Source organism: Acinonyx jubatus, chromosome B1 (genome assembly GCF_027475565.1).
Source record: "Acinonyx jubatus isolate Ajub_Pintada_27869175 chromosome B1, VMU_Ajub_asm_v1.0, whole genome shotgun sequence".
NCBI lineage: Eukaryota > Metazoa > Chordata > Mammalia > Carnivora > Felidae > Acinonyx > Acinonyx jubatus.
This window is the reverse complement of record NC_069382.1, coordinates 168,354,094-168,373,131: the sequence shown is the minus strand read 5'-3', so window position 1 is coordinate 168,373,131 and position 19,038 is coordinate 168,354,094. Positions and strand designations below refer to the sequence as shown.

Below are 19,038 nucleotides of genomic sequence, written 5' to 3'. Positions count from 1 at the left end.
GGACTTTCTGGAAGGTACACCATGATGTCAAGGAGCCCTGCTTTTTATATAGTTGTATGAGGACTCAGATGTGACTTCTCCCATGTTAGGTACTATGGGGATATACCCCCTGCCCTCGAGGACTTGCAGAATAGCAGGAAAGACGATAGGACACGCGATTGCTATAGTATGAGGCAGCATTTATGATGAGTACTACATTAGAGATATGGGGGAAAAGGCTACCAGGAAGCAGAGGAAGCTTATTTTCGCTGGGACAGCCAGGAAAGAGCAAACTCCTAAACAGAGTTTTGACAGAGGCAGATGGAGGGAGACCTGTTCTGTGCAAGGAGACCATGCACAGATTCAAATCCTCAGAGTAGTGGTCAGGATATTCCTAACACCTTCCCTTGTAAAGTGAGCCTGAAAAGCTGACGTTCAGTGAGAATACACTGTGTGAGTGAACCAGTTAGCTACAGGCATCCTGTGTTCTCATTGCGTGGAGCCTCGGCCAGACTCTCAATAAATATTTTGAATATCACCAGTACTGGTAAACCAATACTTCCTTTTCTCTGAGTTAGAACTTTCTCCTCCCCTCCCCATCTTCCTTATTTCTTTTCTTTCTGCGGAACTGATTATAAGATATAGAAGGTACATATTTGAAGTTCTTACCTATAAACCTTTCTTGATTTGTTTCTGATTATAAATGCAATAATGTTTGTGAGAAAAATAGTGAAAACACAAAGATGTTTATAAAGAGAAAAGAATTTTAAAATTCTCCATTAATCCCATTCAAAACAAAAATCTCCTAGCATTTTGGTGTCTTCCTGTCCAAACTTTTTGCTACATATATTCATTAAACATATAAATAGTTGGAATCATATTTTATATATATTTTTGTATCCTGCACTTTGCAATGAAAGTTAAACCATGTGTCTTTTCTCATGTTATTGAAAATATTAGTTGCAATAGTTATAAACATACTCCATAATGTGGATTACTATAATGTAATTTATTTTCCTGTCGTCTTACATTCACGTTGATCAGTTTTCATCACTGATACTGTGATGAACATCTGTCCTCATTTCTAATTATTTCCAAACTAGATTCCTAGATTCCTTTTCATCTTTTGTTATCTCCTCTCTTCTTTGATTAGATCCTTGTTTATGATTCAAGGAGCAGAGAGTATATAATTTCAACAAAATAACTCCCGAGGTGATTCTGTCAGGCATACCCCTGTCTCCCCCAACTTTGGTTAAGAACTGCAGGATTGGGGTGACTGGGTGGCTCAGTCGGTTAAGCATTCGACCTCAGCTCAGGTCATGATCTCACCATTTGTGGGTTAGAGCCCTGCATCAGGCTCAGTGCTGACAGCTCAGAGCCTGAAGCCTGCTTCAGATTCTGTATCTCCCTCTCTCTCTGCCTCCCCTCCACCTCTCAAAAATAAATAAACATTAAAAAAGAAGATGAAGAAGAAGAAGAAGAAGAAGAAGAAGAAGAAGAAGAAGAAGAAGAAGGAGGAGGAGGAGGAGGAGGAGGAGGAGGAGGAGGAGGTGAAGATCTGCAGGATTAAGGCAATGAGGTCACTCTGTGGCAAGTGGGAGAAAATGTGAGAAGGGTAGAACCATGACAGAGGCCCAAATAATTGTGACATATCTTTTTTTCACTGAGTTAACTTTTAATCATCTAAGCTCCCAGTGTTTGCATGTAGAATTCACAAAGCAGCCAACTTAATTCTTCTGCCTTCCACAAGTTTCCTCCAGTTTCTAATCTGGAGGGGAGAGAGAAGCCCGGGGCAGTATCTGGCTGAAGCTCAACTTTGAAAACAGAATTTGCACAGTATTTTGAATGTGGGTTGATGATGAAAGAGTCAACTGGGTTCTTCGTGCGATAGAAGGTGATCTGGTATCATGCAGAGGGAAGGAAGGGAAGGAAAGAGGTGACTTGGCTTGGCTTTTTAAGACTTCTTGCTCAACAAGAGCACAGGTCAGTGTGAGGATATGTGACTTTTTAATATCAGACAAATTATCTCATTGCCTGTTTGTAGAGTCCCCGTTTGTAGGGCTTAGGACTTAGGCTCTTGTTGAAGCTGCTCCCGGTTCTAATGTTCTACCATTTTCTCGGCACTCATCTGGCACACAGGCCTTTTTTGAGAGAGCAACTCTATTTTTATAAATCATTTGTAGCCTAGATGTCTCCTGGATCACTCTGTCCTTTGAAATTCAAATAAAGTTGCTATCACCAAGTGCTTTTATTACGAAATGAGAGCAACTGAAAAGAAAAAGACTGAGCATTTCACTTGAGCAACCAGAAAACAAACAACAGACTAAATCAAAGAAAGTAACAGGGGGATGAATTGCTTGCTCAGAAATGAGTACTGAAATTCAAAAGTAGTCTTTACCTTTCTGTTGCCTGTATCATTACAAATGAAATAGACAAAAATCAGAAATAAATACAAATATAACAAGAGTTGGTCAGTAAAACCAAAAGCTGTTCCTTCAGCTATATGTAAATATCATGGAGAAGACTCTTGTAGACTCATTAAGAAAACACCATTCAGCTTTAGGCACAAAAAAGGTACTCACAGATATGGAAGAGATTCAAGAAGTATAATAATAACTAGCGGTACTTGGGCAACATGTGCCTTTCTGGAGATTCCAGTGATTATTAACAAAATGTGGGCACACTTTATCGTCGTGAAAACAACGAACAATCTTCGTCTTCCAGCCACAATGCTGACAGGACAATGATCAGGCTCTCTAAATAACAACATAAAGTTGCCCAAGACTAAACAAAGCTTTTGAAAGGTCTGAACACAAGGCAGTCCCTGAGACTTGCTAAATGTATAGTAGGTTCAATGTATAGTTTCCTTTGAATGTGAACGGCACATTTGTGTCAGAAAGGATGAGACATGTTTGTGCAGCTGCTGTTTGAGAGCCCTGTCAGGGGAAGACTCACAGATGAAACATAATTCCTACCTTATGTTCTCCCATTTCCTTATAGCTTGTTGAGTTTTGCAGCTGGTACTTCTATTTAATTTGCTCTGTGGCACCCTGTCCTTCTTATTTGCAGCCTTCAGTTTTCTGTCTTCAGGTGCTGAGTTTCATTTTTCTGGCAGGTGACAGAAAGGTTAAGGCCATTATTGGGATTGGATGCATTTCTTGAGTGTTTATTTGTGGGCTATTTCAGATATTAAAACACTTTGGAAACCTACTGTCATTAAGACACAGCAAAATAACTGTAGCTAATGGTTATTGAAACTTTCTGTGTTGCAAGGAGTATTCTGAACACCTAGTATGTACTAACTCATTTAATCCTCCCAACTGCCTTCTGGGGAATAGATATTATTCTTATCCCCATTTAATATTTGAGGAAACCAAGGCACTTAGAAGTTAAATAGCTTTCCCGAAGCTATACAGCATAATTAAGATGTAAACGCAGGCAGTTTGGTGCTAGAGATTGTACTCTAAATTATTACATCATTGCCATATAATTTTGATAGAATGATAGCTTGGAAAATATTGTTTACACTTTGGAGTGGCAAAATCTAAGTAATTTCCAAAATTAAAATCTTGTGCATGGCAAAAGACAACGTAGATGAAATTAAAAGACAAATGACAGACCAAGAGATACTTTTGTTAAATATATAAGACCAGTTATTGATAACTTTAACATATAAACATTTTTCTAAATAAGTATGAAAAAAATAAATAAATAATTTACTAGAAAAAACAGGCACAAGATATAAATCTGCATTTCAGGGAAACAATACAGATGACCAGTAAATATGTGAAAAGATGTTAAATCTCACTAAATAACATGATAGCACTTTTCAGCTGGCGAAAAGGAAAAAGACTTATAACACCTAGTGTGTACAGGCAAATAGGCACTCATACATCACTTGGAGACTTCTCCGGAATGCAATGTGGTAAGAGCTACCACAATAAAAAATATATCTACTCTGAAACTTTGCAAAGTCTCTCTTCCTGTCATTCCAGGAATATTTAATTGCTAATGCACAATTGCATTCAGGTGTTACATTGGTTTACACAAGTATAAATACCACTTTGCAGTACCAAATTGGTATTTGCAATATCAAAAAAGTGAATTTGCATCAATATGGACTAAAATAATTCTGGTACTTCCATATGATAGAATACTATGCTGTTTCTTAAAGGACAAAGTTAATTTACTTGTAAAGGTGTCCCAGACACATTGATTGGTTAAAACACAAGTAAGTTGCAAAACAATATGTCTAGCATGACTCTATTTCTGGTATAAAGAAAAATGATATGCAATATATATATATATATATATAAATATATATATATATAACATAAAACATGCTAATATATGTACCATATTGCTTCTAAAAGTTGTTCCATATTGAGAAATACAGCATTTCTGCCTACTTTTCTGGGGATTTGAGGAAGCTTTTGCTTATTATAAGCTCTGTTTTCAGCTTTCACTGAATGTACAGCCTTTTGGAGTTTCATTTAGGCTGTTTTTTTACTCTGCCTTGACCCTTTCCCCTTGATTTTTTAAAAAACCTGCTCATGCCAGGCTGTTGTGTATATTAGATTTTTACTGGGAATTTAGTAACATCAGGGAATTACATTGCAGCAGAGTACAATAGGTGAATTAATATTTAATATTAATTATCTTTATTCTTAAAACTTGTTTGGTCAAATCTTAGCCCCCGTCTCCTCCCCAAATAATCATTGGTGGCCGTGGCTTCTCACCATATTGCTAGCACCTTCTCTCTTCAACCTTTCTGTTTTCCTTTGCATGCCAGCCCCAAACTCCCAACTTTCTGCTCATTTCTTCTGGATAGCAATTCAGTGATATTATTGTCATCCCTCTTCTAAAAACATTTTTGCCAGTAGCTTATCTCATAAATTAATATGTCAATTAGCATTAGTTTTAAATTATGTAGGACAGAAAACCTTAAAACAATAGTGGGTGTGCAAGATAGGAGTCCATCTCTTTTCTTATGCGGATGAGATCCAGAGGTAGGTGCCCCACGGCTGGTGTGGCAGTGACTGACCATCAGAGACCCAGCTTCCTTCTATCTTGTTCCTCCAAGTTCAACTCATGGCTTTCATCTCATGGTCCAAGATGGCTATTCAAACTTCAGTATCTAAGAAGGAAAGAATGAAGAAGAGAGTACCTTTTCCTACTAAGGACATTCCTGGAGGTTGCCTAAAGGCTGCCCACACCTCAGTAGCCAGAACAAAGCCATAGGACTATATTCAGTTGAAAGGAAGGCTGGGGCATATAGCCTTTATCCTGGACTGCAGTGTGTTCAGTTGAAAATTATTTTCTATTACTCAGGAAAGGGATTTGGGGGAATAATCAGCAGTCTTGGCACAACTACCAATGTTTATCCTGCACACAAGGAAAGGCTTTTCAGGCTGAGGCAAGAACATGCACAGAGGCACACGAGAGTGTTCAGTGTGGCTGGAACTGGACATGTGGTGGCGGACAGGGCTAGCAGGGTAAGCAGGAGCCATGTTTGGAAGGGCTTTGAAAGTCAAGCTGGGAAGTTTGAGTCTGGCAGTAGGGAGCCAAGCATATTCTTATATTTGATATTAATTCTTCCAAGGATTTATATTGCATGCCTATATGAGTTATTTAATATTTTTTAATGTAAAAATTGTAACCTATGAGGTCCAATATTTAGAAAATAGAGGAATGGATAAAAACAATTTATTGGCATCCTATCTCCCCAAGACAACTCCTGTTAATGGTTTGGGTTTATTTCCTCACAGTCTTTGAAAACGTTGTTGTAATCATTGTGCATTTATAATCCCAAGTTGTTTTTCTTTTTTCTTTTATTTTCGCATAATCCTAGACTATGAGAATCTTATGTGGCCACACTGTCTTTCTAAATATTATTTTAAAGTAACTGTATAATATCCCAGTAAAATAATCTAATCATTTCTTTTTATTTTCCAGCTTTATTGAGACCTATTTGACATATAATATTGTTTCTACCTAGCAATTTCTGTATGACACTTTACACTGTTGGCCATTTAGGCTGGGCATTTGCTAATTTCTTTTACATTTTGTAAGATGTTGATAGCTTCAACTTCAAATTTTTGTTATGTGTTACTACATCATTAGAGGACATTCAGTTGCAAGTAATGCAGGCAGATAATTTTCTCACATAATAAAAGTTAAGAGGTGGTGAGTGGGTCAACAATGTTCTGGTTCTGTGTGTCTGTAGTTTTCTCTGCTTTCCTACTTGTCCTAAGATGGCTGCTGTAGCTCTCAGAAGAGAGTATTCTCCTAGGACAACACCCAAACATGAAAGGAAGGCATGTGCTTTCTGACCACGTCTCTATGATCTAACTGGAAAGGAACATCTTTCCCAGGAGCACTCAAGAAGACTTTCCCAAATATTTTATTGGGTAGAACTGGGTCACATGGCTGCCCAGAGCTGCAAGGGAAGCTGGGAAGCCAGGAACTAAAAGATTTTCTTTCACTGTCTTTGACTGGACGTCATGGTTCATCCCTTGATTTGGGACACTTTGCCCATCCCCAAATAGAGGTTCTTTTAGCAAGGAAGAGGAAATAGCTGTTGGGCAGGTAGGCATCCAAGCTAACAGTTAACACTGGGACTTGTGGAGACAAGGAAAACCACAGAAATAGTTTTTCAGGTAACGTTCTCGAAACTTGCCCTGTATTGCTAAATGGGTTAGAATAGAGAGCCAAGCCCTCAGAATACAGTGCTGTGATTTCCCATCACTTTTTTTTTTTTTACATTGAAACCACATCTGCCTTTTCTTTTTAATAAAAAATTTGCTGCAAAGCAAAAATGGAAGTGAAACCAATTCCATTAGACAATCACTAATGAGAATAAAGTATATGTTTATATTACTTTATTAACAACAGCTTGTAATGTTTATCTTTCTGATTATAGAATTAACTCTGATTGTTAAAAATTTGCAGAGTACCCAAAATGAAAGAATTATTAAATAAGTGAAAAAATTATCTTCAATTTGACCAGAGACAATCACTATTATTTGATGTAATTATTTTCGATCCTTTTAGACATGAATATATTTTTTCATATAAAATTAGGATTTAATTATACAGATACTTTAGTTTTGTATCTTTTTATATTAATAAATCTATGATCCCTTTAAAATAACAGATTTTCTTGATTTTTTACATGTCTCTCTTCTATGTATACCTTTTACTGTGTTAATGAATCAGTTTGAAATGTAATTTGTTATCTGAAGGGGAAAATGCTGTAGAAGTTAATTGGTCTAGAAAGTTCTCTCACTCACTGGCTGTGTGGCTTTATATAAGTTGCTTAACCTTTCTGAGCTTCAGTTACATATAAAATGAGGTTGTGAGAATAATAATAATACTGGTTTTTGCTATTTTACAGTGATCTTTTGAGGATCAAAAATAATAATATACACACAAGTATTTTGTAAATTGTAAATTAATCTGAAAGATAAAAATTCAAAGTTAAAAGAAAAGTTTGTAACTTAATGTTTTCCTTCCAAAGCATTAAAAACAGCCTCATTATTTTATATTTAGAAGATTAATTTAAAAGAAAGGAATTACAGAGAACAAAAACAATCTTATTTTATATTTTGAATAATAAACACCATGGGAAAAAAATAAATACCATCGAGATAGGTTTGCTCAAAATTATAAAAACCATTTTTTTACTTTTATAATAATATTTGATTCTTCTTACAATAAAATCAATAAGTACTCCTATGATAAAATTTAAAAAATATGTAGACAGGAAAGTAAAAAAGGAGAAAAGAAAATCCTTTATAATCCAATCATCCAGAGGAAAGAAATTATGTTAACATTTTAGTGTAAACCATTTTGTTTTTGATAAACACATGAAAACTCAAAATTTTTACTATGAAAATGTTTTAATAGAAATTTTGCTTTTTAAAAGGTTTTTGTGGTTAAAAAAGTAAAAAGAATAGGTGTTTATGATTAATCTTGAAATTTTATGTATAATTTTCAGTATCATTTAAACAAAGTGCTCATTAAGGAGAATTTACAAAATTACTCCCTTTTCTCCTAAATGATTAAAACACTGCACAGCAATAATAATTTAGGTAATAATACTAATAATAAGAAGAAAGCAGCAGGTTTAACTTGAAACCAACTTTTGCAATCGTTGACTGCACTTGTCACAAACATGTTTTCCTCTAATAAAGCATCAAGCATTTCCCACTACCTCTTTCTTTTTGAGCTCAGACACTGCATAAGTTTCCCGGAAACCTCGCTCTTTTATTTCTGAGTATGCCTTTATCTTTCCCGTGAGAAGATAAAGCTACTTGATAGCTTAGGATATCTTTCCCAGCCACGGTTTCCATTTTAAAGGAAATTTAAGACAAAATCTAAGAGCGCAAGTGCAAAAACCTCTGGAATCCCTTGTTTTTGGAGACTACAAGGAAGTGGAATTTGCATCTGGTTGGAATCGTCTAAGACTATAGAGTCTGAGTGATGAGGAAGATGACTTTGCAAGGTTCAACTGTGGTTCCGTAATTGTCCTCTGAGAATCAACTGCTATAAAATCACTGGTTATTATGCAAAACACATTGCAGCTGAAGCAGTGACAAGGTTTTATGAAGAAAACTTAGGTAGACTTGCTCAATGCAGATAAAAACAACAGCAGTAGTTTTCTATGTGGTTTATATAAATACTATTCATAAATATAGAAAATTTGGGATATACAGAAAAGGAAAGAGGAAAACGTAAAAATCACTTGTGTCCTGTCATCTGGAGTTTACCTCTATTAACACTGGTAGGTGCGTCTATAATAGTTGAATTCAAATTCAAGTTTTGTATTGTACTTTCTTCACTTAACAGTATATTGTGAGCACTTTCCCGTATCATTAAATATTTTTTGATTTACAGTGACCTGAAATGGCCTGCTTCTTCAGATGGAGACGCTAGTAGCAAAGAAATGACCTCAGGACCTTCCAGAAGAAACTTGATGCTTCTAGTGCCCACACCTGTCTCTTTCATTGTGCCCATAACTATTTTTCCTGATAAGCAAGGCCAACTGGTGTCAAGTCTCAGCTGGATGACATGATGTTCTTTTTTTTTTTTTTTTTTTAATCTACGGACCAAATTGCACTCTATAAATAAGTACAAACATTCACACAGATGTTTCGAGCTTGTTCTGTCCATGAATGTTGCATCAGTAGTAAAGTGAATGGAATTCACAATTTTGCTTAGTTGACTCAACATTTATCATTTGAGCAGTGGATATTTCTAAGACAAGAAGTTAATTGGTAAGGAAGATGGAATATGTTAGTCTGAATCTGGCTTCCCAAAGCTCTGGCCAAATCATTCCAGATTTGCTAACAGATCAAATGTAACATTTTTTTGTTGAAATAAACACCAGTTTAAGGAATATGCTACTTTCTGGTGAGGTTAAGGAGGTCCCCAGCTGATTTTTTTCAACCATTTTTAATGTGTGAATGGAATCTTTTTTTTTTTTTAATTTTTATTTTAGAGAGAGAGCATAAGCAGGGGAGAGGGGGAGAGAGAGAATCCTAAGCAGACTCCGTGCTCAGTGCAGAGCTGGAAGTGGGGCTTGATCCCATGGTCTTGGGATCATGACCCAAGCCGAAGTCAAGAGTTGGAGGCTCACCGACTGAACCACCTACACGCCCTAATGTGTGCATAGAATCTTAAAAAGGAAAACGGAAAACATGAAATTACATTCATCTAAAGCCAAATCTACACACAAACTGGGCATTTGTGCAAACAAAATTTTAAACTGCTCTATGTAATTAAAATACCACTGGTCATTTTATTTTCAACCCATAACATGCCCTGAATTCCTTGTGTTTGTTATTTGTTCCTGTACGATGCATTTTATTCATTTAAGAGAGCCACCTGATCAAATTATGAACTGATAAGCCCTACCAATTCTAGTTTTGTGTAATTTTCAGAAGACAGTAATGTGTCTCTTCTATAAATCAGTATATATCTGTTAACAGCTTCCAGAACTGTATTCAGTAGTGCATATGGAGCCATTTTTACACTTGTCCTTCACATTGTCAGTACCATTATTCAATAGTGGCTGAAATTCCTCTGGCCTACTTGTATAGTGGTAATAGCTAATAAAAATAGCATCTAAAAATGACTATGTCTAGCATTCATGCCTATACACTAAGAGGAAATGAGAGGCATCTTAGAAAAAAAAAAGACAAAGGAAACAACCATTCTTTAAGAGCACAAGACACAGGGAGAGGGTGAAGGAAAATATTTCAGATATTTATTGGGGGGGGATGAGAATAATGATGACTTTTGAAAATCAGTCTTCTTGGGGCGCCTGGGTGGCTCAGTCGGTTGTGTCCAACTTCAGCTCAGGTCATGATCTCGTGGTCTGTAAGTTCTAGCCCCGCGTCGGGCTCAGAGCCTGGAACCTGCTTCGGATGCTGTGTCTCCCTGTCTCTCTGCCCCTCCCCCGCTCACGCTCTGTCTCTCTCTCTCTGTCAAAAATAAATAAACATTAAAAAAAAATTAAAAAAAAAAAAGAAAATCCGTCTTCTTCAGTAAGCCATGTGAAATTCAGGCAAATAGGCTGGGAGATTGGGATATCCGCCTGGAATGGGAGACCTTCCTAATAACCAACATTTAAATGATATAGCTGTATACTGTAGATAAGGGTACTAAAGATATTGGCAAAATTCAACTGGCTACCATTGCAAAAATGGTTTATAGAATCAGGCCATGCCATTTATTGCCTGAGCAATCTTGAACCAGATACTTAAGCTTTCTGTGCCTTGGTTTCCTCCTCTGCAAATGGGGATAACGATGGTACCTACCTCATACTTGTTGGGATGATTAAGTAAAAAAAAAAATGTGTATAAAGTGCTTAACTGGCACATGTTAAATGCTCAATAAATGGTAGGTCAGTGTGACCATCATTATTATTATTATGAGTTGGTTAAAAAGATCATGGGAGCAGAGAATAGCAAGCTGAAGGACAAGGCAGCTTTGTGACACTGTCTTAAAAAGCTCCTACCACCTTGGATTTTTCTACTAGGTGTTTGGCTTTGGTCATATTTCTCTCTAGATGTCAGCAGTCCATCACAAATTGACTTACAAGGATTCAGAGGAGAGACTCAGCGCAGAAAGGAGGAGAAGTAAGCAAAGTGGAGGGTTGGAGCTGAGAGGAGAGTACCCACGAGTCCCCCCTTCCAGTCTGGGAGGGCTGTCTCCCAGAGCTGGGCAGTCAGATCCCCCTTGCCAAAGTGGGCACACGAGGAAGCAAGTCTTCCAACGGTGAGCATAAGGCAAAGTCTCATCAAACCTGAGGACGTATGCTGATGTCAAGGACCATTAAACATTAAAATCACTATTGGATGTTTTAAAAAACAGACTTTACCTCCCTCTTCTTCTGGCTGAGGTCTTTCTTAACCTTCCTATTTGAATATGCATCTCGCCCAAGCTTTCTATCCCTCTTTTCTGCTTTTTCTTCTTAGTAATTAGCACACTAACTTATGTTCATTGCATGTCTCTCCAGTAGATGCAAACTCATGAGACCAGGCTATTTTTGTGGTTGTTATTGTTCCCTGCTGTCTTCTGAGGGCCTAGCACAGTGCTTAATGAATATTATAGCTAGTGTTCAATAAATATTTGTTGAATGAGGCAAGAAAGGAAAAATTTCACTTATCTTAGGTGAGTGAACAGTGTAGTGGATGAACAGATGACCTCAGAAGGCATGTCTGAAGATTCTGTGATTGTTTTGATTACACATAAAAAATAAAGTACCATTAACAACTTCATTTTAAAATTTCTACATCCTTGGGGCACCTGATTGGCTCAGCTGGTAGAGCATGTGACTCGATCTTGGGAGCCCCACGTTGGGAGCAGAGATTACTTTAAAAAAATTCTAGATCCTTTTAAACTGTTGAGACAATAAACACATGATATTGGAATCCTATCCATGATGTGTAAGCTTGTATGACTTTATTCAACCAGAATTTGGGCACTGGCAAAGCTTCTCAAATTATGAAAATTAACACTTGTTATTCAAAGAGGGGATAGAGATGGAGGAAAAAATTCCAGAAGGCAAAAGTCCAAAACAAGAGTGGCTAATAATAGCCACCATGTTGAGGCGCCTGGGTGGCTCAGTCAGTTAAGCGTCCCACTTCAGCTCAGGTCATGATCTCGCACTCTGTGAGTTCAAGCCCCGTGACGGGCTCTGGGCTGATGGCTCAGAGCCTGGAGCCTGCTTCCGATTCTGTGTCTCCCTCTCTCTGACCCTCCCCCGTTCATGCTCTGTCTCTCTCTGTCTCAAAAATAAATAAACGTTAAAAAATAATAGCCACCATGTTAACTTGTGTCTCCTACACTTCAAGGACTTTACAGCTTTTTTACAAAAATCCTTCCAAGATAGTTCTTATTATACCTATTTTCCAGATGGGACAACTAGGGCCGTATCCTTGCAATTAAATGGAGATGGAATTTGAATCTTGCTTTGTCTTAATTCAAATTTATACTTTCTCCAAAATGTCAGATTACCTTTGGGTACAGACTTCAACCTGTTCCTCCAGAACTGTGCAGGAGATCTGTTATTTTGAAGAGATGGCAAGTTAGCACTCACTGGTCTCTGCTTTATAACTGAAACGTTTGCAACCCCCGCTCCGAGCAGGTGTGCTGAGTTGCAGTTACCCTGTGATGTTTGTGCCCAAACTGAAGATCCCTATCAAGGCAACGAGTAAAATATGAATGTGAGAAGAAGCAGTGATGGCCTTCTTCCTCTTTTTTAAACAAACCAGAATTTCTGCATCAGAGTGAATGTTGCACCCTTTGCAGGGGTCCCATGGGAGTTTACGCACTTGACCCAAAGACACTGCTCTTACATCATGTCTCAAGCTCCTCTTATGGATTTTCTCTGAACCCGAGGCACATTCTTTTAAGTTTCTTCAATGATAGCAAATCTTTGTCCTTTTCAGGTGGATTTGATTTTGGGAGACAGCCCTTTGGAGCTTCAGCCAGTGGATAAGGTGGGTGACCAAGCCAGATTATATTTGGAGTTAAAAACACGTTGTGAACAGAGGGTAGTGATTTTGGTTTTCTTTTGTAGTTTGTTAAACTGTGTCAGGAGGATATTGTAAACGTTTCTAAAAGCGCTTTGACTAATGCCTGCAATGTCGGAAAAGTGCATCAACTACCAAGTGACTGCTTTGCAGGATAATGGTCATTTGACTACATTAGCTCTGTTCCAACAGTTAAAAAAAAAAAAAAAGTACAATAACTTTAGAGCCACAGCTTGAATGATTACTTTGGGTGCTATCATCTTCTTCAACAAGACCCTGCATTGTTATGAATTATGGCTTTGCAATAAAAAGAACCAGGATGTAAATGTTTGCTAGATAAACACAGTTACACAGGGCAAACAGACCAGGATAAAAATGGCAGTTGAGAATCCGGAGAACCTAATATTCACTAACACAAAAAGCAGCATGTTGCATTAAAACAGTTAAAGAGAAGATAGATGATGGGAAGAATGGCGGGGGAAATGATAGTCTTTATGGTTATGGCAATAAGAGAGAAGCTAGAAGATGTTTGAAACGATATTCTTATCTGGTTAAGGTGGCTGTTGTTTATAACGAGTTAAAATGTGCAAGGAAGAAATTGTTCATGTGATTTCTAGCCTGTGGCGTTCCTAAGATATTTTAATATGTAGAATTTTAAAGGGTATTTTCTATGAATGTATTTTACACTGATGTTATTATACATCAGAATTAACCTCTTTATTTTATGAAGGGCTAACATTTTGCAATCCTCATCATGAAATCTCTCAATCAGAAGGATACGTGTTTTGGTTTAATACAGTTATCACGCAGTGGGGAGCTGGGTAAAAATAATTACAGTATGACCAATGCCCTGGGTTTCAAAGCATTCAGACAAGGTTTTAGTACCTATATCCATCTTCAGAACCCACTGAAATATTTTATCTTATTAGGTGGCATATCACAGATGAGGGTCTGTGTAAACATTAAAAGCTACCCACTAAATCTAAATCATTTCAGTTAATAAGCTAATAGTAAGAAGAAGGAGAGGCATCTTACTAACCAAGGGCAGAAATAATTTAGTAAATGATTGATATCGCAAGGTCTCCAAGATTTTACTATACATTACGATTACCATTGTCATTAAGAGTCCTCTTGGGAATAAATGGCAAAACGTGTTTGCAATGGGCAAGAATACCACTTATGCCTGAGTTCAGGGTATACAGACATTTGTCTTATTATTTAAAAATCCTCAATAAAAGAGGCCCTTGTTCTTAGGAGACTGTTAAAGAGAAAATAAACTGTTCTTCTGCCATATCAGAGGGCATTTCAAATGAAGGTGTTTTGAGAAAGCAAGTCTTGACCTTAAGCGGATTGTGTTTGCCTGGGAATCTCAGAGGAGGGGTACCCAAGAGAGGAAAAATGGACCTGTGGCCTGGGGGCTCTGGCTGAATCTCCCTCCCCTCAACGGCCCAGCTCTCTCTATTGGGACACGGTGGCGTAAAGAGCCAGGACAGCTGGATGGGGTAAAACTTTCATCACCTTTTCATAGGCCATAGAGTTTCATTTAGCCAGCTGAGGTCTCCTTGTCTGTAAAACATATTTTAAAATGTTTACCACATAGAGTCATCGTGAGGATTAGATGAGAGAATCAGTCTATCGTTCAGCAAATGGTTCTCGCATGACTTTTCAGTGTCTAAGATACACCAGTGCGCAAGGCCAGGCCATAGGGCTCAAGGGCCTCTGTACTAGACTTTACAAGACTGTTGGTGAGGGCTCTGGCAATGTCAACATGGGGGGTATGGGAGCTCATGGGAGGTGGGTTCCTGGAATATGGCTTATAATAGGGTCTGTTCCCTGCTAGGAGGCCCATACCCATAGCTGAATTCCCCAGGATTTCCTCCACCTTGGGCCCAAGGCATCAGAACTGATGCCCTGAGAAGTTTGGATGTGTGTGTGTCTGTGGATGTGTGGTATATATGTGTAGTTTAAGTCATTTGCTTCCACCCCCAACAGTATCCCTGTCTATTAACAGAATGAGGGGAGAAAGAGAGAAAAAGAGAGATTGGGACAGAACCAAAAAGAGAGATTTCCAGGAAAGGAAGAAAGTTAGATAGCTTTCCCCAAACCCCTCCCACCCTTACCATGAAAATACCATCTGGGATTAAACTCTATGTGAAGATTAGAGGTGTGGGAGAGACATTAGGAGAAACTGTTTCTCACGTCAAGAACAGGAGGAAGCACAATGCCTATATGAGAACACCGGAAACGACAAATTACACAGAGTGAGCCAGTCCATCAGAAGAAGAGGGGTCAGCCAGGGAGCCAAGCGGGAAAGGGCAGTCTTGCAGCCAGACCCAGCAATGCCCTTCCCAGCACCATCCAGGATGCGACAGGAGTGCTTGGACCCTCAGACACACCCCACGTGGCCTGACCCTGGGAGTATGCGTGCCCCTTTGTGGAAAAATGCACAAGGCCTGAGGCCTCATGCTTATGGCACCTCTTGCTTTGTGTCTCAAAGGGCAGAGTCTTGCCTCACCTTCTCCTGCAGGTGGAGGGGGGTTGTCCATGCAGGCCACTGTCCCTGCCCGACTCCTCCACTTTCTCAAAGGAAATGGGGACACAGAAAACCCCTAGGTCTCTTGCTGCAAGTATGACCAATTTTGAAGTCACTGCTGCCCTGATTCTTTTAGAAGCTTGGATGAGAAAACTCTTCTATCCCCAATTTTCTGAAGGAAATCTGAAATTGATCTTCATCTCTGCACTAATTTGGCACCTCATAGCAGTGCCCGGGGATAGCGCACCCTGTATTAACCACCCCTTTCCGGCACACCCTCCCCTACTTGCACCCTGGGATTGCTTTTAGTCAAGTGTTTCAGGAGATGAAATCAGCCTGCACTGAGAAGCAATGTAAGGAACCACCTTGCAAAACTTGTCACTGGCTGTGTTTAGCGTAAAGACGGTGTTTCATTTCAGCCATTATGTCCTCTCTATGAGAATTCAGGGGCTGCGTTTCTCTTTAGTCTCAGAAATAGTCATTTTTATTGAGGGGCACTCAATTTTTTATGTGGAAGAATTTGTTATTTCATATGGTTGCTTAAAAGCTTAGCACCACATGGCATATCTTTTCTGTATCAACCTCACCTCTGGTTTTAGAATCTTTGTCTTCATTTCTCTTGGCCTCATCTTTTCATTTCTTATTTTCAATTGGTTTTATCTTGCTAAGGTATATGTATCCTTACAAGCTGCCCTAATCTTTCGATGAACAAAACCAGAGGTAAATAACTAAGGTATCCACAAGTTATATGTTCTACTTATCTAATAATATCATGGCGGTGATCTGGCTTTCCACGGAGAATTTTCTAGAAGGAGATAATATAGTCATCAGAGAGCTCAAGGATCTCACCCGGCAGATTGAGTTCTTAGTGCACATTAATAAATGGACACTTACGTTCATGTAAGGGTCTCTTATGGGCTTAGTGATGGTGTGTCCCTCTCTGAGAATGCCCGTCTTGCACTGTTTATTCCTGCCACTGCTGAACACTAGACATATTAATCCTCTTCCACTCCCTTGAACACAGCAAACTCTTTCCTTCATCAGGGACTTTGCACATATAAATTATCTCTGCTCAGAATGTCCTTCCTCCTTTTCTTTCCACACCCCTCTTTCTCATCATTAGAGCAGTAGCGGCACATTAGAATGATTGAGGGTGTGTGTGTGTGTGTGTGTGTGTGTGTGTGTGTCTTATTAATACCCAGGCTCCAAATGAGACGAATTAAACTGAAATCTCCAGGGGTGGAGCCTAGGTACTGGTATTTTTTAAAAGCTTCTCAGATGATTCTAATTTTTAGCCAGGACGGAGAATCACGGCTGTAGGTCTCAGCTTAAATGTTAGCTTCGTACAGAGGCCTTCCTTGGCCACCTCTAGGACACAGACATTGTCACGCTCTCCAGCTCACCTTCTTCCCTGATTCCTTTGTAATAATCACTACAATTTGTAACGGTTGCATATATTTGAATGTTTTTGTCCCTCATCCTCCACCCCTCAATTAAGACATAGGTGCTGTGAGGACAGAAAATATATCTGTCTTGGTCTTTGTGCTTTTCTTCTTGGTCTTTGTACAGTGTCAGGTGCATAACAGGATTCTGAGTCTACAATGATGAGGATGACCCTCAAATAATACTACTGTTCTGTGGGGCCTCCTGGAAGCCAGTGAGGCTCCCTGGAATATTATGAGAGAATCCATATCGATGCTCAGTGGCTATTTTACTGCCAAAATGGTTCCACACACTTTCCTCTTCCCTGACCCCTGTGTGCCAGGATTTTTTCAAGTGAGATCTACAAATAAATCCTCATTTGGAGCATCTCTTTTATGTCTGTGTCCTCCTTTAATTGACTTTGACCATTGTGAGAGAGATTTTGACCATTGTGAGAGATTCCAACTTGTTCATCTTTGTGTTCCCACCCTACTCCAGCACCCGGCACTGAATCTTACACATAGCGGGGCTCCATAGCTATTTGTTGACTTGAATGGAGTTGACTTTATCTTTATGGCATGTAGATATTCTGACCAAGATTTCACCCTGGGCAGTAGCATTTATGACTATCCAGAGATTTGAGGCATGGGGGATCGTGAGCACATCATGAAAGTTAAATTTGTTGGTCTAGGCAACTTCACCATAATCTAAATGCAGATGGTCTCTACACCTGGATTGCACAGGAGGACAAAACAAGTAAATTTGTGTTTGGAGGCAGATAATGAAACTGTGAGGAGTCTGAAAACAACTCAGTCACCTACCTCATAACACAGGTGCTGGTCCAAAAAAGGATAAATTCATTGTGGGGCTGCTTGAGCTTTCGATATGGCTGAGTCAGTTCTTTCTAAATTATTATTTGATAGTTATTAATAAATCAAAGCAAACCATCCACCTACTGTTTTCCCTCCACAGTTAGTATGTTCACCAAGTTGACGTTTATGTTCTAAGGTACTTTTTTCCTAAGCTTAAATTAACTAAGACCGGTTAGAGGAGTGGACATTTTTTTTCTCCTTTCTTCTGCTTTATTTCATTTCCTTAAGGAATCATCTTGGTTTTTCACTCTTCCTTTCCTCAGTTTTACGTAGGTGTTGTGTTGGTGGGAAATGGAAAAGCCTCTTATTCTGGGAAAGTTTTCATATTGTCATGGAGAAAAATGCATGTGCGCGCACGCGTACACACACACACGCTCATAAACCCACACAAATGAAATCCCCTCTTCAGAGGAGCCAGCTACAGGAAATTGACTTATGCACAGGAACTTGCTAATCTCTACTGTCACATTCGGATTGTTCCTGCCACCTCAGTCACCACGCACACTAAACCCAACCATCTTGGGTTGGATTCTCTACCAGCTCAACTCTTATAGTTTTGGTTCTTCCAGTGTGAATCAGCTATATCCTTGGGGAGGAAGGAAAAGTTGATCCCAGAGGAATTTATAACAGCGCTTGGGCAGCTTTTGCTTTTACTTACCTGCACTGAACAAATTAACTTCCGGAGTCAGTCATTTTGGTGTCAAGAAATTTCTTTGGCATTCTACAACAGGTAAGACTTTTGCTTCTTTAAAAATAGTTCCTCAGTGTCAAAAGAAATCTCTCCAATGTATTTAGCTTTACTCTAGGCTAAACACAGTAATTATCTTTTTCTATAGTTGTAAAGTATGGTACCATATTATGGGGGAACGGGGACTTGCCCTGGTATCCAATCCCCCCGCCCCGCCACGCACCATCCTAAAAAGATGCATATCATTTTTGAAACTTTACAAGTTATAATAGTTGGTTTTTGGTTATTCAGATATTCTCTTAGAGAATTCATATGTTTGTTATTGACTATGACTGAGTTCAAATATTTGGGTAGTTGAAATATCACCCTATGTTTGATAAGTAAACTTAAAGATCCTCTCAGTTGTATAAATAAGAGCTTTAAAATGTTCTGAATCAAAAAAGAAACCAACCCAAATCCAGATGATGTGGATTTGGAGCTGGAATTTCTAGCTTGTCTGTT

General features: G+C 38.7%; 1 protein-coding gene across 5 annotated transcripts in view; it reads left to right on the top strand.

Annotated features, from left to right (window-relative positions):
- Positions 1 to 12,713: 12,713 nt before the first annotated feature.
- Positions 12,714 to 19,038, top strand: part of RHOH (ras homolog family member H) — a 44,494-nt gene continuing 38,169 nt past the window's right edge. For 3 of the 5 annotated variants that reach the window (XM_015083292.3, XM_027055720.2, XM_053217443.1), the window contains exon 1: positions 17,442 to 18,579. The gene's annotated coding sequence lies outside the window, so the exon portion shown is untranslated. Of the gene's footprint in view, positions 12,990 to 17,441; positions 18,580 to 19,038 lie in introns of those variants that run through there. The other 2 variants (XM_027055690.2, XM_027055711.2) reach the window with 1 other exon arrangement.